This window comes from Anolis carolinensis, chromosome 1, assembly GCF_035594765.1.
Source record: "Anolis carolinensis isolate JA03-04 chromosome 1, rAnoCar3.1.pri, whole genome shotgun sequence".
Taxonomy (NCBI): domain Eukaryota; kingdom Metazoa; phylum Chordata; class Lepidosauria; order Squamata; family Dactyloidae; genus Anolis; species Anolis carolinensis.
The window spans coordinates 232,107,526-232,133,013 of NC_085841.1; the positions used below are offsets into that span (position 1 = coordinate 232,107,526).

Genomic DNA, 25,488 nt, shown 5'->3' on the forward strand with positions numbered 1-25,488 from the left:
GAGACATAATGCTACAGAGTTATTGTACAGATGTAAAGTATTGTCCAATGTTTATTTACAAACTCCAAATCATATCATGTCTTAAGTCAGTTTTTCCATTTTTTCTTATTTTCCATATATTAAAAAATAATATGTGATACATAGGCTTCTAAACTTTAAAGAATGGGACAAAATATGGCACAAAAATTCCACTAGATGGCAGCATAAATCTGCTTAGCTGCTAATATTTAAAATTCTTCTATGCTCAAAAAAATAGACCTAGGGAGAAAAAGTAAAATGACAGAACTGATTTATGCACTAGAACAGGGGTCCCCAAACTTTTTAAACAGGGGGCCAGTTCACGATCCTTCAGACTGTTGGAGGGCCGGACTATAGTTGGCCACTGAGCAATAATAATTAATAATAACAACAACAACAACAATAAAAAAGAGGGTTGGAAGACACCCTTTGGGCCATTGAGTCGAATCCCCTTCTGCCTTTGTGCACCGAAAGCACAAGCAAAGCACTCCTGACAGACGGCCTCCCAGCCTCAATGTTAATAATAATAATAATAATAATAATAATAATAATAATAATAATAATAATAAAAGGGTTGAAAGAGACCCCTTGGGCCATTTAGTCCAATCCCCTTCTGCCTCTGTTCACCAAAAGCACAAGCAAAGCGCCCCTGACAGATGGCCACCCAGCCTCAATGTTAATAATAATAATAATAAAGAGGGTTGGAAGAGACCCCTTGGGCCATTTAGTCCAACCCCCTTCTGCCTCTGTTCACCAAAAGCACAAACAAAACACCCCTGACAGATGGCCACCCAGCCTCAATATTAATAAATAATAATAATAATAATAATAATAATAATAATATAATAAAGAGGGTTGAAAGAGACCCCTTGGGCCATTTAGTCCAACCCCCTTCTGCCTTTGTGCACCAAAAGCACAAACAAAACACCCCTGACAGATGGCCACCCAGCTTCAATGTTAATAAATAATAATAATAATAATAATAATAATAATAATAATAATAATATAAAGAGGGTTGAAAGAGACCCCTTGGGCCATTTAGTCCAATCCCCTTCTGCCTTTGTGCACTAAAAGCACAAGCAAAGCACCCCTGACAGATGGCCACCCAGCCTCAATGTTAATAATAATAATAATAATAATAATAACAACAACAACAACAACAATAATACAGTAATAATAATAATAATGGTTGTAAGAGAAGAAGAGACCCCTTGGGTCATTTAACCCAACCCCCTTCTGCCCTTGTGCTGTGGGGGCCGGATAAATGGATTCGGTGGGCTACATCCGGCCCCCGGGCCTTAGTTTGGGGACCCCTGCACTAGAACAACAATGTTTCTATACAGTTTTTAGCTGATATTTTGTGTGACAATAGCCATTGAGTTGGGCTGTCAGGGAATCCTATAGAATGAATGTTGTAGTGAAATCAAAAATGCAGTATCACAAACAAATACAAAAATTAAATAATGTAATTTGTGTTATCTAATGCCTTGTACAAATATCTTTCTGTTCTGATCTTTAACAATAAGCTGCATTTGAAAAAAATCAAGGAACACTGTTGCTATTCATTTGCATTTATCAGGGGAAGAGTAACTCTCTCATGTCTGGCACGAGATTTTGACGTACAGAAAAGGTAAAATACTATCATTATCCCACAATTATTGCTTTTTTACATTTACCTACTTACATTTTTAATCATGTCAGAAGTGTGAGAGAATTGGTCATCTACAGAGACGTTGCCCAGGGGATGCCCAGATGTGTTACCATCTTGCTGGGATGCTTCTCTCATGTCCAAGCTAGAGCTGACAGACAGGAGCTCACCCCATCTCATGGATTCGAACTGGCAGCCTTCAGGTTAACAACCCAACCTTCAGGTCAGCAGTCTAGCCAGCACACGGGTTTAACCCATTGTGCGACTGCGGCTCCTATTTACATAAGACATAGATTTCAATAATGTACCTCCAATTTAACCTGAAATTATTTTTTCCAGTAATCATTTCTCCTTTTATAAGATTTTATTCATTCGTGAGAGCCATGTGCTTGTCATGTATAAAGCAAATGTTATTTGCAATTAGCATGTTATATTTGGTATGCATTTGTCTTTGACATGTAACATTTTACCACTGCTGAATACTGTTTTGAGGAAGTTGTAAAAAAATGAATGAAATTAGGCATTAGACAATCCTTCTATGGGATATATTTATTAACATACAGTAGTAGAGGTTGTGTATCCATTACCCAAAATCCTCGAAAGCAGAAATGTTTTCAATTTTGGATATTTTGGGATTTTGGAATACCTAACCTGCATGTATGCAGATTATCGTGAAGATGGGACCCAAATCTAAACATGAAATATGTTGCACATGCACCTTATACACATATCCTAGAGGAAATTTTATACATTTTTTTTTAAAAAAATTGAGCATGAAAAGTTAGTGTACACTGAACCATCAGAAAGCAAAGTGTCTCCGCCACCCATTTGGACAACTTCTGATTTTGAAGGATTTTACATTTTCAGATAAGGGACTTTCAACTTGTATTTGATATTCTGTAGTTTTAAAGCATTGGGAATCTGATATTTTTATGGCTGAAATGTAATGTTAGTTGGCTTTTGAAACAATTTCTCATGTAGCTTTTTAACATCCTATTTATATCTGCACACATGTGAGGATTACACACATACACAAACAGAAAAATAGCCCAGAGCATTACCATTATTTGTCATTTTTAAACAGCAGGGGCTTGGCAACATTTGTGATGCTTGTCTGAAAAGCAACATAAAAATCATTGATTTACTTTTTCAGGTTCCTTCCACACAGCCGTATAAAATCCACATTGAACTGGATTAAATGGCAGTGTGGACTCAGATAACCCAGTTCAAAGCAGATATTGTGGATTATCTGCCTTGATATTCTAAGCTATATGGCTGTCTGGAAGGGCCCTTTGTGGTTCCTTTTTAAAAATATTTGCTTTGTTTTACATACATTGAGGCAAACTGCCTTTCCTTCATGGGAAAAAACCCCGCCAAAGAACAATTTTGAAAATCACATTGGGATGGAGTGGCTTATATTAGGTGTATAAAAAATGATAATATTTGCATAATATAGAAATACAGTAGTGTCTCGCTTATCCAACATAAACAGGCCAGCAGAATGTTGGATAAGCAAAAATGTTGGATAATAAGGAGGAATTAAGGAAAAACCTATTACGTTATGATTTTACAAATTAAGCAACAAAACATCATGTTTTACAACAAAATGAGAGAAAAAGCACCAACGCCCAGAGTCGGACACAACTGGACTTAACATCAGGGGAAACCTTTACCTTTACCTTTACCTTATGCATATATTGACGAGATTAAAACAGAAAGACAATAGTGGGGTAGAAAATGACCTCATGATTCCAGGTCCAAATAGTTATCATGCAGAAATACACTAGTGAACTTGTAAAGGCTGGTTTTCCTGGTTTTGAATCCTGTCAGACTTCCTAGACTGCCCTTGTTCTCAAAAGAGTAGCATCTCAGAGTCATGGTGCTGTAACTGTGCAATGTGAAAGGGTCCTAGAAAGAAAAAAGAAAAAGTAGAGAGAGAAAAAATCACTTTCTTTTTTCTCTTTCTTTCTAACTATTTTTAGAACAGAAAATTGCCAAAACAGTTCTGCCATAGGCACCATCAACACTGACCAGTTAATGCAGTTTCAAACCAGCATTGAAGAAAGTGGTTTCATTGTGCAGATGAGGGACCCATCTACAGTGCCATGTAATGCAGTGTAAAGGTAAAGGTTTCTCCTGAAGTTAAGTCTAGTTGGTGCTCATCTCCATTTCTAAGCTGAAGAGCCAACGTTGTCCATAGACACCTCCAAGGTCCTGTGGGCAGCATGACAGCATGAAGCACTGTTACCTTCCTGCTGGAGCAGTACCTATTGATCTACTCACATTTGCATGCTTTCGAACTGCTAGGTTGGTGGAACCTGGGGTGTACAGCAGGAGCTCACCCTGCTCCCTGGATTAGAACCACCAACCTTTCGGTCAGCAAGTTCAGCAGCTCAGGGGTTTGACCCACTGCGCCACTGGGGGTGCAGTATAGACTAATATGATGCAGTTTTACTGCACTGAATTGAATTATATGAGTCTACACTGACCATATAATGCAGTTCTAAACTAGTCCCTGTGCCAATTACACAGGAAACCCTGGAACCAGTTTGAAGGCTGTGTTGTGATTACACAAACCACAAAGCACTGGTGTCCATTAGGGGTTTTCTTTCATGCACTTTCCTGGACATTTGTTGTCTAGGTGCCATAGTTTGAAGCTAGGTAGCTTCAAACTGCATTAAATGGCTGGTCCATAGTTGATGACGATCTAAAGATGAATTACCAGATATAAGAAAATGAAAGGGAAAAATAGAAAAGGAATAAAAGGGAAATAACATTTTTGTTATAAAAATGGACTTAAGAGATTTAAATGGAAGGAAGAAGAACGGAAGTCAACCCCCTTTTTTCCCCCTTCTTTTTTACCTATTCCACTCCCCTTTTTCTTCTTCCTCCCCTCCCTCCCTTACCTCACCTTTTTATTATTTGTTGTATGTTTCTTAGTTTTATTGTTATATTTTAAAACTCTTTTAATACTTTTTTTTAAAACTGCATTAAATGGTCAGTGTAGATGAGACCATAGTTGCCAAACCTTGAGCGGCTGTAGAAACATCACTGATAGCTTTGTAGACACATGGTTCCATCAAAAATACACCTTTTTGTATTTTCAAAAGGTCAAAAAATGTGATTGTATAGCTAAGTTTCTATGACAAGTATTTCCTTTTTCAACTTGACGAATCATCATAAATCCTGCACTATGTCACTCTGTCCTCCGTTCAAAATAGCTGTTTCTTGGCTTAATGTTGGGGCATCTGGCAAAGGAGCAACAGCCTGAAAGACTTGGCCATTGCAGCTCACTTGATCATTCGCTTCTAAAAAGTCCATCTGCCATGCAACGAGAATTGTGACCAGCTGCTGTTTATGAAAAGTCATGGTGAAGCCATAAAGCAGGTCATCTCCATTCTATATTATACCAACAAGCTAAAATTCAGTGCAAGAATTCAACTAATTAAGGGGCCTTCTACATAGCTCTATAAAATCCAGATTATTTGCTTTGAACTGGATTATCTGGCAGTGTAGACTCAGATAATCCAGTACAAAGCAGATAATGTGGATTATCTGCCTTGATATTCTGGATTATATGGCAGTGTAGAAATGCCCTGAGAGGGTCATTTTTCTGAGGTCACAGACTTTACAGACATGGGAAAGAATGACAGAAATTAAATATTACTCCTGATGCTAAAGCCAAGACTTAAATTCAAAAATAAGAAATGAAGGGGCTGATAACTGTTTTTCCCCATTTACAACTTTGGTGCCTCCATCCAATATGCTGGTGAAGGTGTCCCCTGACCATCAAAAATTGGATTCAAAATGAGAATGTAAACAGAGACAAGAGAAGGGTAGATTCACTCCGTACATTATACACCTGCACACATTGCCTGAATAGAAACATGTTTCCTTTGTAGACTGGAATTGTTGTAATCTAAGAACCCTTTTATACTGCCATATAATCCAAATTATCAAAGCAGATAGTCTTCTAAGTCTACACTGCCATATAATCCAGTTCAAAGTAGATCATCTGAATTTTATATTGCAGTGTAGAAGGGGCCTAAGTCATCCCCAGGGGCTGCAAGCTAGGTTTTAAAAAGTTGTGGATGTAGCTGAAATAGTAGCTTGTCCTATACATTATTTGCTTATTATGTATTTTAATTTCTGTCCAATTTTCTACACTAGCCACCCAAGACCATAATCCCCAATTAAACAGTGTTGCTATATGAACGACAGCCCATGCATTAAACTTATATAAAGAAAGTATGCAGCCTCTGAAAATAACAGCTGAGTCAACAAGGCAAATAAAACTTAAAATTAGCAGCTGATAACAGCAACCAATCGGAATGATGGGTGTATGAAGTATTATAAGAGATTGCATAAGAGAGAAATAAGTAGATCCAATATTACTAATGCTGATGCTTAATAAGGCCCTCCTCAAACACACTGCCAGAATTGCCATGGATTCCAGCAATCCTGGTGGTGTACACCCAGAGAGCGTTGGGACCGGTTGCCCCATACCCCACACTTCCCCCCAACCTCATCACACAGGGGAAAGTGTCAGGCTGTCCTCATTAATTTTTATTGAAAGATTAGTAACCTCCCATTTTTCACTGCCAGCAATTTTCGGCAGTGGCAGGGGTTTTTTTTTTTCCAGTTTCAGCACAAAGCCACCCTGGAAGTACTTCTCCAGGGTGTGATGGGAGCCATCGGGATCTGTGGCAAAAGTAAAAAATATATGTTGCCACCACTAAATTTTGGGCCATGTGAAGATGTCCTAGGATGTATCCACACTAAACAGTTATAAAAGTCCCCCATGACTCCATCCTACAGGATACTGGGTTTTACAGTACAGTTAAGTGAAGTGCTTGGTATTCTCAACAAGAGTGCTCTAGTCTACTTCCCATAGCTACAACACTACATATCTCTGGCAGAGGATTCCCAGTACTTCACCAAATGATAGAAACTGCAATTCTGTAGAAGGCTCTATGGCAGCATTTCTCAACCTGAGGGTCAGGACCCCTGGGGGGTTGCGAGGGGGGTTTCAGAGGAGTCGCCAAAGACCATAAGAAAACACATATTTCTGATGGTCTTAGGAACACAAATCCCTCCAGTATTTTCTGTTGGTCATGGGGGTTCTGTGTGGGAAGTTTGGCCCAATTCTATCCTTGATGGGGTTCAAGGGGCTCTTTGATTGTAGGCAAACTATAAATCCCAGCAACTACAACTCCCAAATATCAAGGTCTATTTTCCTCAAACTCGACCAGTGTTCACGTTTGGGCATATTGAGTATTCATGCCAAGTTTGGTCCAGACCCATTATTATTTGGAATCCACAGTGCTCTCTGGGTGTAGGTGAACTACAACTCCAAAGCTCAAGGTCAATGCCCACCAAATCCTTCCAATATTTTCTGTTGGTTGTGGGAGTTCTTTGTGCTGAGTTTGGTTCAATTCCATCATTGGTGGAGTTCAGAATGTTCTTTGATTGTAGGTGAACTATAAATGCCAACAACTACAACTCCCAAATGACAAAATCAACCCCCCGCAACCCCACCAGTATTCAAATTTGAGTGTATCAGGCATTTGTGCCAAATTTGGCCCAGTGAATGAAAATATATGCTACATATCAGATATTTACTTTATTTATTTATTTACAGTATTTATATTCCGCCCTTCTCACCCCGAAGGGGACTCAGGGCGGATCACATTATACACACATAGGGCAAACATTCAATGCCCATAAACACATCAAACAGAGACTGAGAGACACACGCAGAGGCAAGTTAACCTTCTCCTGAGGGGATGTTCGATTCTGGCCACAGGAGGGAGCAGCTGCTTCATCATCCACACTGACGGCACTTCCTCATTCCAGGTCGTAAATTAGTTAATCTTGCCTCCCCACTTTATAAGTGGTACCTTATCTCCTACTTGATAGATGCAACTATCTTTCGGGTTGCTAGGTCAGCAACGAGCAGGGGCTATTTTTTATTTTTAATTGACGGGTGCTCACCCCGCCACGGGCTGGCCTCGAACTCATGACCTCATGGTCAGAGTGATTTAAGGCAGCTGCTCAACAGCTGCGCCACAGCCCGGCCCCCGTATTTACATTACGATTCATATCAGTAGCAAAATTACAGTTGTGAAGTACCAACAAAAAAAAAATTATGATTGGGGGTCACCACAATATGAGGAACTGTATTAAGGGATCGCAACATTAGGACGGTTGAGAACCAATGCTCTGTAGTAAAGTGAACCACGGTGCTGTAATTGTGTATCAGATATATCCCTAATGTTATTGGTAAGGGTGAGGTGAGCATTCACAGACATTGATATGATAATACAAGCAAACATAATACAAATGTAGCACTTTACTATATGCCACTCACTACTGATTTGTCCATCAACTCTTACATGGTTTGTATACCAACATATGTCATACTGCCCTTCCTTTTTGCCCAGTTCAAAGATCACAATGCTGCAAAAAAGAAGAAATAACAAACCTCTACAACTCACAATTTAGCTACCTTTGAAAACACTTTCTGCTTTCTTTCTGTTTCCTTCTCTAAGCAGTCATCTGAGTGTATCTGTTGCTTGAATGTTCCCAAACTATTTTATAATGAAAAGGTAAAGAGAGTCCATAACGAAGCATGCCAGATTCCACCTGCTGTTACTACAGGTAGATGCCAGTTTTCTATCACAACACCTCCTGGCTCAGTTTAACTTTTATGATAATATAGCCTGTACAGGTGAAAAATAACCCAATTTCCCATTTGTTTCCCACTGTTCTCTTTTTAATGTTATTTTTTATAGTTGTAGCAGAAATAAATCCCATTTAGGAACCGATCTAAAAGTGCAAATCTCTGAAAGTATTCCTTAACTTAGGTAAGGATGTAAAGAATGTCATTCTTCAGGACTGCAATAGATGGTGCTATTAAGGCATAAGCCAATAGCAAAACTTGGCTGAGCTTTTAAATCCTGCTTGGAAGAAAGCATAAAAAAACGATATGCTCATAGCACTATGTTTAAATCACTGAATACTAAAGTTAGGATTGCCCATGCCATCACATTTTCTGTTTCTATCTATGCTTGTGAAAGCTGGACACTGAAGAAAGCTGATTCAACTCATTTGAAATGTGGTACTACAGAAGAGTTCTATGGATATGGTGGACTACTAAAAAAACAAATAAATGGATTCTAGAGCCCGGACTCTACCCAGATGCCAAGATAACTAAACTAAGCTGTACTTTGATTATATCATGAGTCGCCATGATTCACTAGAAGAGATATATTAATGCTTGGTAAGGTAGAAGATAGCATGATATTTGGAAAACTGCATTACAGACAAATAGACTCAGTCAAGGAAGCGATGGCCCTGATTCATGGGGTTGTCATATGTCTAAGTTAGCTTGATGGCAACAACAACAATACTTAGCCTCAATCAATACAATTAGATCATTTCAGATAGGATATAAAATATGTTATTTGAGCCCTTCCTAACAACAACGTCAAGATTAAGATGCTTTTCTATTCACATGATGGGATGTGATATCAGCATTAAAGGAATTGATTTTCCTATGATTTGTTATCCTTGGGGAGATATGGCGTTTAATATTACAGGTAGTCCCCAAAGTATGAACAAAACATGTTCTGTAGGCTTGTTCTTAATTTGAATTTGTATGTAAACCAGAACAAGTATATAGATAGATAGCTTTGGATAGCATAGAGAAGGGTTAACCCTCCTGTGGTGTTTGTTTTGCTGTTTGTGACCCTATTGAGAAGGTTTCAACTCACTTTCTGTCCCTGTGAAAATTGGATTTTGAAAAATTTGGCTTGTTGTGAAAACAAAGTGCCAGTGAAGACACTTTCCCCCCATAATAACTCTTTCCGGAGTGAATTTCCCTTCCTAAGGGTAGATTTCTTTCACTTCCTGTGGTCTCACCCCCATTTGTATCTATGAGTCATTTGTAAGTTGGATGTTTGTAATTCAACTGCTTGTACAGTAATATTTATTACTTTGTTTTTATTTTTAGCTGTATATATTTTAACTGTTATTAGACAACTCACTCAATTTTTGAGGGGGACAATGTGCCTAAGAAATGTAATAATAATAATAATAATAACAAAAACAACTATAACTAAAGAGAAATAGGACCATGGTTCAGTTGGCATTCATTCCCAGTGAGATGATATCCCATTTGTGTTTTAAAGTGGGCATTCCCACTTTCCTATCGTGTGGCTGCCTCTGGAAGAATTCTAGGGCTTGTAGTTTAGAGCAGGACTTTTGGAATTCACAGCCAGAGAAGTCCTTGGCTTCCCTAAATTACATTTCCCAGAATTCTTCAGGAGGCAACCACTCAATAGGAAAGTGGGAGCCACAGCTTTAAAACAGTAATGTGATAAGATCCATGTAGGCATGAATGGCTGACACTACAATTAATGCCATCTGCAATGTGGATTGAAGGGCTCACTTTCCTCCTTTGGCACAAGCCGTGTTCAGTGGATGGTTTTGATTATTACCATCCCCTGCCCCCAGATGGTCTCACATTATTCTGGGCATTCCAACAATAATGGGTGTTTTATGCAAACACATGAACCATCAAAATAAACAGTGACTAACCACCATTATCTTTCTTCTATAGCAAAATGTTTAGGACATAGAGAGTGGCAGCTTGCAGAAGCAGCTTTGTAATGCTGGGATCCAAAATATTCATTAGTCTACTTATACCAACAGTGGAGATGAAGCTGAAATTCAACTACCAGCCAAAGGGGCAGGATAGGGATCTGATTCTCAGTGCACCTACTACATTTAAACCAGATCAACACACAAACCAAATTTGGGCTGCAAAAACAGAGGTTTAGTACTTTCAGGCCTGAAAGGATGTCTGATACTGAGTCCCCACTCAAAAGGAATCAGACATAACCATGCAATACAGTGCAAGACATTTTATCCCCTTTGACAGCCATTCAAAGTCCCTGCACGCTCCCCTGATTGGCTGAAAAGTGGTGAAGTTTGGATCTCCATTTTTATTGGCTGGGGAATATCCATGATGTCAGAAATGGAGTCTTCTTCATGGTGGGAAAAATAAACAGCTATCATTTGTCAATTTGAAGTTGGAGTCTTTTGGAGACTTCGCCCCCAGAGAAGGAGGCTGGATTCACCGAATAGTTTAAGGCAAAATGCAAACTAGTCCAAGATGAGATTATAGACTACGTCTGGTATATACAAAAGGGTGAGCTGCTGAGACAGTGGGGGAAGTTATGCAAATATCACCAGTTCAATGGAAGGAATACAGATTTAATCAAGGTGTTGTTTGTGTCTGGCATTTCCTACCACCTGGATCCCCTCAGAAGATAGTTTTTCTTTTTCTTTTTTAAAGGATGTGATCCTTCCTGCCTGTCTCCTAGGGTGAGCTCACCTCACAGCCCCTTGATGGTGGGAATTGACCTTGGGATGAATTCCCAAATCAAGGAAAGGCTTCATGAGAACCACCACTCCTCTTAATGTCCCCCCAGCAACAGCAAGGGTGTCCCTCTGGGCAGCTAAACCAGGAAATCCCAACTGGATGGCCCCCCACGAGGGTCTTCCTCCCGGGGCAAACCAAGAATGGGCAACTTGGAAGTCCCTAAACAGACTGAGAAGCGGAGTGGGCAGATCAAAAGATAAGATGGCACTACCTGGAGGAATCTTCCACCTTGTGTGACTGTGGAGCTGAACAAACAACTCCTCATATGTATGCTTGCCCACAATGCCCTGCCTCATGCACGGAGGAGGACTTGTTTAAAGCTACGGACAATGCGATTGCTGTTGCCCGCTTTTGGTCCAAAACTATTTAGCTGTTTGTGATTCCTTTAGTTTATCACTTTTAAACTTATTTATTATGCAATGCTTTTGACACGAAATAAATAAATAACCTCACAGCAGGAAGCTGGAAGAGTTCATGAGCAGATAATATGTAATATTACATTTTAAGATATTCCTTGATGCACTGGACCATATCTGGACACCTACGTTTCAGTGCATCTCAGTTTCTTTTAATATAACACATATAGGCATGAGCCCCAACTAGTTGGCACAGTGTGTTAAAGCGCTGAACTGCTGAACTTGCAGACCAAAAGATCACAAGTTCGAATCCGGGAAGCAGAATGAGCCCCTGCTGTTAGCCCCAGCTTCTGCCAACCTAGCAGTTCAAAAACATGCAAATGTGAGTAGATCAATAAGGTACCGCTCCGGTGGGAAGGTAACAGCGCTCCATGCAGTCATGCTAGCCACATGATCTTGGAGGTGTCTATGGACAACGCCGGCTCTGCGGCTTAGAAATGGAGATGAGCCCCAACCTCCAGTGTCAAACACGACTGGATTTAACATCAGGGGAAAACCTTTACCTTTACCTTATACACCATAAATGATATTTCAAACAGAAACCAGAGATATATAGTTCTGAGGCTTGGCATGAAACCCCCTTTTTAGGGGATTTGGGATCGATCTGTTGTGTGAGGTTTTGGGTAAGCACACATTTCCCCTTCACCTCCCAGGGGTGCAATCATTATCACCTTGTATCAAGTTTATTTTATTTTTTTTGGAGTGGGGTCAATTGTTCAACAACAGAGGCAAAGCTGGAGGCAAGAGCAAGGAAAGCAAGGGAAAGGGCAATGGTGGAGCAGATGGACTGCTAGCTGTAGTGCCTGAAGCGTGATCTTGGGATGAATTCCCACCATCAAGGCACTGTGACAGAGGGTGGCTTGGACAAATACCTTTTCCCATGGTGGTTGTTTGAGCCACCCCCTTCCATAATGTCTTGGCTCCCTAGAGCCTGCCCCTTCCCAGAAATGGATCAGAGTAGCCTCCCACAGACAGAATAAGACTAGCATCACTCCTGTGACAGATATTACGCGAGCAATATTCCATTGTAGGATCTTAACTGAAGTCAGCTCTCCTGCCCCTACTTATTTTTATAGCAGAAAAGTAGTTTTCAAAGAAGATTCCCAAAATAATGAAAATATTACATAAACATAAGCTCAGCAAACAAATGATGCAATTCATGCCCTTTTCATGAATTTATATTGAAGCATATATGAAAAAATGAGATAACAGAAAGGCATAAGAACATTTTTTAAAGAACATTGTTACAATGTGTTTGAGTAAACATTTATGCCCTATGTTACTTCCAAACTTGGAATCTGAATTCAAAACAGGTTACAATAAATGTGTTTGGATCATAACACAAAGTCAACCATCTGGCATAATCCCAGTTTAAATGTAGTAATACATCCAAGTTGTAAATTTATTAAGGGCTAGGATTGATTTAAACCTCAGAGAAAGACAAGCAACAGAAAAATTGGTAATCTAAGCTCTCACATAACAGATGGATTCAACTGATTTTAAATGAACATACTACTGTAAAGAACTTTATCACATTTATAGGTGTACATACATCTGACTATGCCATTCCTCATGTTTTGACTTCATTCTTTCAATCCATCAAAAATAAAATGTATTTTACAGGATCTAAGATAATTTTTTTGTTCCTTTTGTTCTTAAGTCATCAATTCATCTTAGATTTATGAAAGCCCTATATTATTAATTTGTTTATTGGATTTATACTCTTATTTTTCTTCAGGGTGGGATCCAAGGCAGCTTACAATAATTTAAAAAGATAAAATTAAAATACTTGTAATTATTTTACATTTTGAACCTATTAACATTTCTGAACAGTTTCCAAAGTCAGCAACACCTAGGCTATGTTGTATTAGTTCAAAGGCCCAGCTCAGATCCAGAGCCATGGCTTCATTGGTCGAGTCTATCCATTTGTAAATTTAAACTAAGAAGAGCTGTTATTAACAATTACTGACCAATATAATGATTTTTAAAAAATCCTTGGGCCCCATTTAAATATTATGTAACGCCAATAGGTCTACTGTATCTTTAGAAACAATGAACCCTGAAATAGGAGAGTTTTAACTTCAAGAAAAATGTGATGACTTTATAGTAAATATGCCAGTTTGCTAATCTCCACTGCACATCATATATATAATAACAAGAAAGAAGGAATTCCTAAAGAATAAATTAGATACTGTCAAATGGGATTAGCACAATGAAAGGTTTAAAAATGTAACATTCTTAAAATGGCATCAAACGTACTGAAAAAGCTAATGTTCATATTCAACTATTTGGTGTGACTCAATTTTGTTCTGTCATGTGAAAACTGTAAAAAGTTAACTTTTAAAAGTCTGAAACTAATTGTGAGTGACTGACTAGAAATGATATTTATTGGCTTCCAACAAAGTTAACATCTGCAAGCCTGCATTATTGGCTATGGTTCTTTCATCTTATATGCCTAGCATCAAATATAGGAAATCGCTAGAACATATTGTACTGACTATTAGAATTTTCTAATGACTACACAACAAGTAACAGATGCACTTAAAGGGAAAAAAAACTGGAATATAAGCCATCATTAGTAACTCAGCAGCAACAAGGAAGTTGCTATGTTGTCCTCAGCATGTTGTGATTTTGTATGAAGTTTTTCTCTGTTTTCCTCTTGGTATAATAATCCATTATAAGCAAGTCTATTTTGGTTCAGTAATATGCTGATTATAAAGCTGAAAACAGATAGCCATATCTCCAAGTATGAATCATTCCTAAAACTTTCAGTGAAGTCTCAACAAAGCTACCCTGTTTCCCTGAAAATAAGACATCCCCAGAAAATAAGACCTAGTAGAGGTTTTACTGAATTGCTAAATATAAGGCCTCCCCTGAAAGTAAGACCTAGCAAAGTTTGTGTTTGGAAGCATGCCTGCCAAACAGAACGCCAGAGCGTGCAGAATTGATAAATGTACGTACCATAGATTGTTGTACATGGAAATAATAGTAGTATCAAGATATTCTTGTTAGGATTCACATTTTGTCTGGTTATGCTGGTTTGTGATGACAACTACTGTACAGTATATAATAAATGTTCATTTTTTGTTGAACAATAAATGTGCATTCTTCTTCATGGAAAAATAAGACATCCCCTGAAAATAAGACCTAGTGCATCTTTGGGAGCAAAAATTAATATAAGACACTGTCTTATTTTCGGGGAAACACGGTGGCTACTACCTGCCCTATTCAGCTGTTTACCATAATCTAAACCAGTGGTTCTCAACCTGTGGGTCCCCCAGGTGTTTTGGCCTTCAACTCCCAGAAATCCTAACAGCTGGTGAACTGGGAGTTGTAGGCCAAAACACGTGGGGACCAACAGGTTGAGAACAACTGATCTAAGCAAATCATTGGTAAGGCAATGGAAGATACTGGTGTGTTTTGGAATGGGAGTTGGAAGAACCTGATTCAGGTCCCCATTGAGCTATGAAACCTGCTTGATGGAAGTGGAGAACAATGTATGCTACCATGGATTCATGTGAATGAGTAAACAAATAGAGAGATAAACAAAGTAGAAAGTTAAGCCTTATATCCTGACCTCATCACATCCCCATTGACTCTCTCCCATCTCCATGCATGGATAGAGGGGGGTATGTGTAAGTGGGAATTTGGACATGAACTTCTCCTGTGAAACAAAACCATGTTGCATTTGGGCTACATGTCACATGGGGAGCCTATGCAAGTATGGCTGGTTCCCCTTTGTAGATGTGCTCCTCCGTGCAGAGGTGCATGAGCAGACACAGCACAAACTTGATGATGATGAGGGCAGCAAGTATTGCCCCATTTTTCCCTTCCATGTGATTGTGAATCATGGGGAAAGGAGGTCTGAACAGGACTTGCCACATAGCAAGAGCTCTCGGTCCCACCTGCCTCACAAGTGCGACTAGTGGGGACAAGAGACAGGGCATTCTCAGTGGTGGCTCCTCGGCTGTGGAACTCCCTCCTCAGTGATATCTGGCAGGCTCCATCCCTTCTGAGTTTTAGGAAAAAAGTAAAGACTTGGCTTTGTGAGCAGGCGTTTGTGAGTGAATTCTGTTGGCTTGACTTGGTCTGGATTAAGGTTTATGTATAAGGTGTTGTGGACGAATGGCTCAAGTATTTTACAATGTATGGTTTTAAATCTATTTCTTGTATTTTGTTAAATTACCTAATTGTTTTAATTGTTTATGTTTTATCTTTTTGTACTGTATATTGGCATTGAATTTTGCCAGATTGTGAGCCGCCCTGAGTCCCTTCGGATGAGAAGGGTGGGATAGAAATGATCCCCTCCTAATTCCACCAGTATTCAAATTTAGGCATATCGGTTATTTGTGCCAAATTTGGTCCAGTGAAAGAAAATACATCCTGCATATCACATATTTACATTATGATTCATAACAATAGCAAAATGACTGTTATGTACTAGCAACAAAAATAATTTTATGGTTGGGGGTCACCACAACATGAGGAACTGTATTAAGGAGGATTAGGAAGGTTGAAAACCACTACTGTAGGATGTTGCCATAGCAAAGAAATGTGGAATCATAGTGTTATAATTGTAAGCCTCACAATGAAGCAATGGCAAACACGCCACTGAACACATTTTGTGAAGAAAACCTCATAGTAAATTCACCTTGGGGTTGCCATAAGTAACAACCAACTTCAAAGCACATAACAACAACAACAAATTTAACTAAAGGACCTAATGTATGCATGTTGTGAGGAAAACATCTTCCACTGTGTTTCTTCTTTTAGCTTCCTCTTCCCTCACTTAAATATTTCACATGTTCTGAGGAAGAGATAATAAACCTTTCCTTGCGCCAGTACCATTTCACATGGGGCATCAGATAATCCTATATGAAAAACATGCCAATAAATACACTCTCATATATGGAGCTGACTACAACAGCTTAATTCATAATACGTACCCAAACCTAGCATCCATTTCGGCCAGTCTGAAATTCTTGAAAATCAGCATGCTGTGGGAAAATACTAAGAAATCTTTTAAATTAAGGTAAAGGTTTTCGCCTGGCATTAAGTCTAGTCATGTCCGACTCTGGGAGTTGGTGCTCATCTTCATTTCTAAGCCAAAGAGCCGGCATTGTCCATAAACACCTCCAAGGTCATGTGGCCGGCATGTTTCATGGAGCGCCGTTACCTTCCCGCCGGAGTGGTACCTATTGATCTACTCACATTTGCATGTTTTCAAACTGCTAGGTGGCAGATGGTAGTTCAGCAGCTCAGCAGTTTAACCCGCTGCACCACCAGGGCTTCCCTCTTTTAAATTAGGTAGGATTTATGATCTAGATCAGTGGTTACTGTCAGGACCCAGGCTGCAGAGCACCAATAACCATGCGCAGAGGCCAGAATCTATCTAATATCTTTATTAAAGGAATATATAAAGTCAATAAAAACAAGTGAAGAATATAGTTCAGAAGTAGACCTTTCAGGAAAGGTCAAATATAGTCCAGGAAAACAATGTCCAATATGAGATATTAAAGTCCAAAGTTATAATCCACTTCACCGAAACACACACTATTTGACAAGCAATAGTGTGGGGAACTGTCCATAGTCTTTGAGGCTTAAGGTAAATCCGAAGGAAACTGGAAAACAAGGCTTGAATCAGAGAAGCAAGGTCCGTGGTTTAAAACGCAAGGCAAGGCAAGACTTGAAACTTGGCAAGATCAAACTTGAAACAAGGCAAACATGAATCAAAAACTGAGTCCATAGAAGTCCATGGTACAAGGCTGGGCTGGAAACTTGATCCAGGATCTGGGAACTGGAGTACGAAGTCTACACACGATTTCACTCCTCAAGCCGACGAATTGACTCCGCAAGGATTCCTTTGCGGGCAAACACCTATATAGGATCTTGTTTTCCCGCCAAGGAACACTTTCTCTGGGGAACAAGAAACGAAACCTATACTGTGTCCAGATGCATGACTCCTTAAAGTTTCCCAAGGGAAGCAGACTTAATCAGCTAATTGTCTGGCAGCAATCCTGGCGCTCCGGCGAGTCGCCTCTCGAGCGCCCCTATCTTGATTATAATAATCCCAGCGAGAAAATGGGGGAGAATTCTGCTCAAGGCTTGTTTGGCTGACTTCTTGTGGGCAAACATCTTGCAGGTGCAAGGGCTCCAATTCTGGCTGAAACGGTGGGAAACCCAAGTTTTCCTCTTCATCTGCCTCAATAGTACCAGGAACGGGACTACATGGCCCATGAGTCATCACAGTTACCAACCTTTGGTCCTCCAGGTGTTTTGGACTTCAACTCCCAGAAATCTCAGTCATTTTGCCAGCTGTTAGGAATTGTGGGAGTTGAAGTCCAAAATACCTAGAGTACCAAAGGTTGGGAACCATTAATCTAGATGTTTTGGTTCCCAGGATCAAACTTTTGAAAGAGGTCCAGGTTATTACTAACAGGTGTTTCAATTCTATGTAACTATTTCAGAAAAGTTCTCTATAGATAAATGTAAAGATAAAGGTTTTCCCCTGACATTAAGTCTAGTCATGTCCGACTCTGGGGGTTGGTGCTCATCTCCATTTCTAAGCCAAAGAGCCGGCATTATCCGTAGACACCTCCAAGGTCATGTGGCCAGCATGACTGCATGGAATGCCGTTACCTTCCCGCCAGAGCAGTACCTATTCATTTACTTACATTTGCATGATTTTGAATTGCTAGGCTGACAGAAGCTATCAGTTGTTTCATCTCCATGTAACTATTTCAGAAAAGTTCTCTATGGGTAAAGGTAAAGGTTTTCCCCTGACGTTAAGTATAGTCATTTCCAATTCTGGGGGTTGGTGCTCATCTCCATTTTTAAGCCAAAGAGCCGGCGTTGTCCATAGACACCTCCAAGGTCATGTGGCCAGCATGGAGCGCCAGAGTGGTACCTATTGATCTACTCACATTTGCATGTTTTTGAATTGCTAGGTGGGCAGAAGCTATCAGGTGTTTCAGCTCAATGTAACTATTTCAGAAAAGTTCTCTACACATAAAGAATAAGTTATAGCAAACCTTTGCTTTGATAAAGGAGTATCTTTACATATAAGAGTATCTAAAGTTTTAAATTTTCTACTTTTCTCAAGCAGAGGTATCTCCAGCGATATAGGTGAGCAGTAGGGTATCGGTATAACTTTCAAACCCTTTAATTTTGTCACTTTGCATTTTATCTTTTCCATTAATTAATTTCCTGCATATAATAGAATCAAAGTGCTTACTCTGAGTTTTGATGGACGATCCAGGGAGGGGAAAGCGGAAGCTCAGCAGGATTCAGTAACGAGATGCCAGTCTAAGATCTCTTCTTGATGTCTGCAGTCAAGCCAAACTGGTAATTTGTAACTTCCCTGCTGATAAACTACATCTTACAAACTTGTATGTATGTGAGTGAAAACTTAATTGGCTCCAGTTTTATAGCAAAAGGAGGAAGACGAAGACCTTTATAATGAGAGAACTACGTCCTATTTCTGCATGTAGGAAGAAAATGTAAGACGCCAAGAAACTGAGCGAACAGAGTGAAAAACAGGAATCTTTCCCTAGGAGAGGGTTAGCTCAGCCAGAAGTCATCCAAGAACTACATCTGGATGTGTAAAAATTGAGCATGGACAAAGCAGGATAAGAGAACACAGATGAAACATGTTTCATTCTTCACCTGAACAGAAGGAATGACTACACAGAAGCACATATATGTCCATCTTTGTGCAGTAATCCTGGTACAGACTGGCTAAGAATCTAAGGCCCCTTCTACACAGTCATATAACCCAAAATATCAAGACAGAAAATCCCACAAAATCTGCTTTGAACTGGGTTATCTGCATCCACACTGCCATATATTCCAGTTCAAAGCAGAAAATGTGGGATTTTATTCAACTGTGTGGAACCCCGGTGGCAAAGTGCGTTAAAGCACTGAGCTAAAGACCAAAAGGTCCCAGGTTCAAACCCCGGGAGCGGCATGAGCGGCCGCTGTTAGCTCCAGCTCCTGCCAACCTAGCAGTTCGAAAACATGCCAATGTGAGTAGATCAATAGGTACCACTCCTGCGGGAAGGTAACAGCGCTCCATGCAGTCATGCCAGCCACATGACCTTGTAGGTGTCTACGGACAACGCCGGCTCTTCGGCTTTGAAATGGAGATGAGCACCAACCCCCAGAGTCGGTCACGACTGGACTTAAAGTCAGGGGAAAACCTTTACTATTCAACTGTGTGGAAGGGGCCTCAATCTTCAGCCTTTGATGGACTCTTCAGCTTATCAGACATATCCATGCATAAAGACCCAAAATGTTCTTACTTGGTTAAATCGCTCTTCCATGAGCTACGATGGTGTGGACAAAATGCAGTCCTGAACCTTTTCCCGCTCCCTGGACCAATGTTTTTGGTCCTCTGAAAAAAAGAGACATTGATCTTAGAAACATCCAAGTAAAGTAAAAGTTCCCCCATTATTTTAAGGAAAAAATACCAATTTTTCAAAACAGACATGGATAACCGGCCACTTCTAGTTGCGTTTCTCTTTTCTGAGATTTATTTTATTTCAATTTTTAGCAATTTTGGAAGTCTACACTGCCTTCTGAAAATCCTGAACTACAAAACAACAACAACAACAACAACAACAACAACAACAACAACAACAACAACAACAACAAACAAACCCTGCCTTTCTCCAGGGAATTCCTTCCTTTAGAGCACCCCTTTGCTTCACAACTTAGTCCATGCAACAAGGGGCAGAAAGGTTTTCTTATTCAGGTTTAAAGGTTTGGGATCAGAGCTTGGAAATCTTCTTTTAGAAACAAAATGGGCCCTCGGTATCCACTGGGGTTCAGATCCATGAACCCCCTTTCCTGTGGACATCAAAATCTGTGGCTACAATGGTGTACCTCATGTAAAATTGAGGTTTACTTTTTGGATTTTTTTTTAAAAAAATATTGTGAACAGCAGAATTTGTGGATGCAGAATCCATGGATGGGGCAGGATGGCTGTAATATTTATAGTTATCATGCCTTGTATTTAAAAATATCTCCAAAATTGTTACTATTTTTAAACTAAATCGTTTTCATTTATGAAAGCAATTAAACTGTTGCCTTTTATTATTTTTGTTTTACTAATGTATCTAGTAAAACCCAGCTGCAACCTTTCTCTTGCATGCCTCCATCCTTAATTGCTTTCACCTGTGACTCTTACTTACAGATTACTCAGCCCTTTAAAACTAAGACTTACATTAACCTTTTCCATAACCAATTGCTAGATCTGACTCCACCAACCACCATCAACTGCGGCACATGATACATGACAGGAAGCCTACTAGGTGACCGTGGGTGAGCCACACAGCCCCAGAAAATATGATAATAACCTTAGGTGTCTCCATAAATCAGAAATGACTTGAAGGCACAGAACAACAACAGCAGAAAACTGTAATTAATTATTTTTAATATCTGATCAGACTACATAACTCAATGGGGTAATCATACAATATATTTCCCCTGTGTTCAGTGAACAACCCTATATACCAGAGCTTCCAAAACTGTGTATTAGTGTACCAGCTGTAGTTTGTAAGTGTGTCACATGAACATAATGAAAAACCTCTGAGCCTATGTCAGTGGTTCTCAATCTGTGGGTCCCCAGGTGTTTTGGACTCCAACTCCCAGAAATCCCAGCCAGTTTACCAGCTGTTGGTATTTCTGGGAGTTGAAGGCCAAAACATCTGGGATCCACAGGTTGAGAATCACTGGCCTATGTGAACTAAGCAATAAATCATATATATTTTTAAGGTTGTCATGAGGTATGTTGTGTTTCCATGAATTTTGTTACTGCAATTTATGTATGTGTCTGTAATTCTTATAAGGAGTTGGTTTAACCTCTGGTTTGCTGGTAAAACTGAATTAGGTAAAAAGGTAAAAGTTTTCCCCTGACGTTAAGTCCAGTCGTGACCGGCTCTGGGGGTTGATGCTCATCTAAGCCAAAGAGCCGGCATTGTCCGTAGACACTTCCAAGGTCATGTGGCCGGCATGACTGCATGGAGCGCCGTTATCTTCCCACCAGAGCTACTCACATTTGCATGTTTTCGAACTGCTAGGTTGGCAGGAGCTGGGGCTAACAGCGGGCACTCATTCCGCTCCCAGGATTTGAACCTGGCACCTTTTGGTCCGCAAGTTCAGCAGCTCAGCGCTTTAACGCACTGTGCCACTAGGGGCCCCTTAAAACTGAATTACTGTGTTGCAAAATGATTTACATCTAAAAAGTGTTTCACCAACATGAATTGTTGGGAAAGCTCTGCTGTATACTCATGAATGAATTTAGACCTTTTAATCAAAAAATTAACCCAAAAAAACAGGGTCAGATTATCCACAGGTCAATGTGAATACTCTACTTCAACTCTAAGCAAAAGAAGGAGCCTTCTCCTCTGAGTAGATTGGCAAAACGTAAGAAATTAGTCCATCTTGGGAGAACCTAAAAGAAAGACCAACCCCCTCTACTCTCTCCATCAATGTGCCACATCTGTACATTTTAAAAGCCTGGGTGAGCAAATCGTGGCCAGGGACAACTGACTCCCTGAGGTAGCATTTTACTCTCCTTGGAATGCCCCTCAATTTATCTGTGGGTTATATCAAAATACATCATTTTGGCTCCAAAATCTGCACTTAACTAATATAGGAGGCTGACATGTACGTGAATATATTTGGTAGTACATCACTTTTTTCCCTCATTGCTGAGAGGTCTTGTCTAATTTAGGCCAAATTGTGAGGAGGAGTGTGCCTGCCTACTAAAGATGTGCATGAAAAATTTTCCTTTGTTTCCTTTGTGCTATCATTTAATTTCAACTGTTCATTTACACAAAACGAATGATGAAATGTTTGTAGGACACGAGAGAAAATAAAAGCCGCACAATCATCATGCTTGCTTTTGTTTTCATTTCATTTCAGCCCCATAACAATAAGCAGGTACTGACAGAGGGCTGCTTTCCCATTACAGCTGATGTGTACCAATGGGTGTTAATAATAATATTAATATAAATAACGATAGTTCCTCTGGTACCCTAAGCTGAGTCTGAGAGAGGAGTGCCTCCCAATTACATCCGATGTGGATCCATGGGTCTTGATGATAATATTTATATTAATATTAAGAACAGCACTTATTCTGGCACCTTAAGCTGAGCCTGGGAGAGCAGTGCCTCCCAATTACATCCGATGTGAATCAATGGTTCTTGATTATTATTATTATTATTATTATTATTATTATTATTATTATTATTATTAATTATTATTAATAATAATAATTAATTAATAATCACCTGCCATCCCAGGTGACAGTCGCATTGACGAAAAACAACAGGAAAAACTCAGCCGCTATCAGGACCTCAAGATTGAACTTCAAAGACTCTGGCAGAAACCAGTGCAGGTGGTCCCGGTGGTGATGGGCACACTGGGTGCCGTGCCAAAAGATCTCAGCCAGCATTTGGAAACAATAGACATTGACAAAATCACCATCTGCCAACTGCAAAAGGCCACCCTACTGGGATCTGCACACATCATCAGAAAATACATCACACAGTCCTAGACACTTGGGAAGTGTTCGACTTATGGTTTTGCGAAACGAAATCCAGCATATCTATCTTGTTTGCTGTGCCATACAACGTCGTTGTGTTGATAATAATAATAATAATAATAATAATAACTGGGATCTGCACACATCATCTGAAAATACATCACACAGTCCTAGACACTTGGGAAGTGTTCGACTTGTGATTTTGTGATACGAAATCCAGCATATCTATCTTGTTTGCTGTGTCATACAATATAATAACAACAACAACAACAACAACAACAACAACAACAACAACACCCTGGGGAAAACCCAAACCTTTTAAAAGTTGGTGGGCTAAAATGAGTCGAAATGCCCTCCGTGTGTGGTGTTTTCACCCCTTTAGCCCAAAACCGAGTGGGGGGGAGGGGAGCTGTGCCTCGGAAGCCCTCCCATTGCAAACAATGGTCCAAAAATTTTCTGGTTTTTTGTAAGCCAGATGAAAATTCATGTCGTATAGGCGACCCATTTTCGTTAGCAGGACACGAATACAAAAATGTGATGACACGAATGAAACTACACGAAAATAACAGCAATTCTATACGAATGCACACCTCTAGTGCCTACTTAATGCTTACATATCTGCCTGCATATTTTCCTGAACATGTTTTCTCTAAGGATCACTAAGGATCTTCTCCAGATCACCTGATATTGCTTATTGGATCATAATTGTGCAAAAAATGTGAAACCCACACAAACACATACACACACACACAACATCACCATCATCTCCAAATTGAGTATTGCAAAAAATGCTTTTAAAAATACAATTAAAATATTTTTCCCGCATGTTGCTACTCAACTCAGACAGTTCTAACTGTTCCTAGTAATTTTACTAGAGGAATTTTCAGAAAAACATCATTCGACCCTTCCAGATGGCAATGATCACTCTATTTTTAGATTTCCTGTCCCATAGATTAGTATCAATACATTTTCTTTACTATTTGCTCAAGTAAAATTACCAATACTCAGCTTCAGCTGATTGTTCATTACCTTTCATATACCTCCTTTTTATTCTCCTTTCATGTTCATAGAAAGGCTTTGAATGCATTGATTACCATTATTGCAGCCATTCTACTTTTAATTAGAGACCCATTCTAACCACTTTGCGTAAAGCTGGATCAGCATCTCTAAGAAGAAGCCTGTGTTTTCAAAAGGTTTTATTTGGTAATAAAATTTTGTCTGGTTGCATATTTACTCAGCTTCCAGATCTCACGCACAATTCCCCTCGGCAAGAGCACCAAAGACGCTTCTTATGAGCTCATAAATGATTAAGCATTATAACGTTGCATCATCTGTTTAAAGAATCTAAAAACAGTTACAAAGGCAAAGTATTACATAGTGTTACACAGGGGAAGCAATTTTTACCTTGCTGACCAGACTGCAGTATTTTATGACTTTAAATGGACACATTTACACACTGAAAAGATACTGAGTTTATTCTAAACTTCTAAAGAATAAATGGCACATGGCCCAACATGCTGTGGAGCAAGTGGACCCATTGCTGAGCCTGGAACCCCAGGTTATGACAATGGCCAGGGGAGCTTTTGCACAATTAAAAAGTGTCACGAGAGTATGTTTTATTGATTAGCCTATTGACCATATCAAAACATTTGACAAACACATTTAGCACATACAACATACACATTACAACCAAAGTTAAAATTAAAATTTGTGCACCAGTTGTGCCCGTCTCTTGGGAAATCAGGCTTTCAGTGGTGGTCCACGCTCTTGTTTCATCCCATATAGATTTCTGCAATGCACTCTATGTGGGGTTGCCTTTGAAAACTGTTTGGAAGCTTCAATTGGTCCAACGGGCAGCAGCCGGGTTGCTCATGAGAGCGACATACAGGGAGCACACAACTCCACTGTTGCGTCAGCTCTACTGGCTGCCAGTCTGCTACTGAGCACAATTCAAAGTGCTGGCTTTACCCTATAAAGCCCTGAACGGTTCTGGTCCAGCTTACCTGTCTGAACGTATCTTCCCCTATGAATCACCTTGGAGATTAAGATCATCTGGGGAGGCCCTGCACTCGGTCCTGCCTGCTTGGCAAACATGGCGGGCGGGGATGAGAGACAGGACCTTCTCAGTGGTGGCCCTTCGGTTATGGAACTCCCTCCCTAGCAATATTAGATCAACCCCCTCCCTTTTAGTCTTCAGAAGGAAAGTAAAAACCTGGTTCTGGGACCGGGCTTTCAAAGAATAGTGCAATGCAATAATAGATTTAGAATATGTACAATGACTATGGAATGGCCTTGGACTACGATTTTGAATGGCATGATTTAATATTGAATATAATGTTTTTGAATGTTTAACATATATTAGGGTTGTGTGTTTTCCAGGCTGTATGGCCATGTTCCAGAAGTATTCTCT

General features: G+C 39.8%; 1 long non-coding RNA gene across 2 annotated transcripts in view; it reads right to left on the minus strand.

Annotated features, from left to right (window-relative positions):
* Nucleotides 1-2,049: 2,049 nt before the first annotated feature.
* LOC134294904 (uncharacterized) overlaps nucleotides 2,050-25,488 on the minus strand; it is a 49,440-nt gene continuing 26,001 nt past the window's right edge. Inside the window, exons 2-3 of one of the 2 annotated variants that reach the window (XR_010001524.1) lie at nucleotides 19,831-19,922; nucleotides 2,050-3,574 (exon numbers count right to left, since the gene is read on the minus strand). This is a non-coding gene — a long non-coding RNA (uncharacterized LOC134294904). Of the gene's footprint in view, nucleotides 3,575-15,332; nucleotides 17,447-19,830; nucleotides 19,923-25,488 lie in introns of those variants that run through there. The other variant, XR_010001525.1, reaches the window with a different exon arrangement.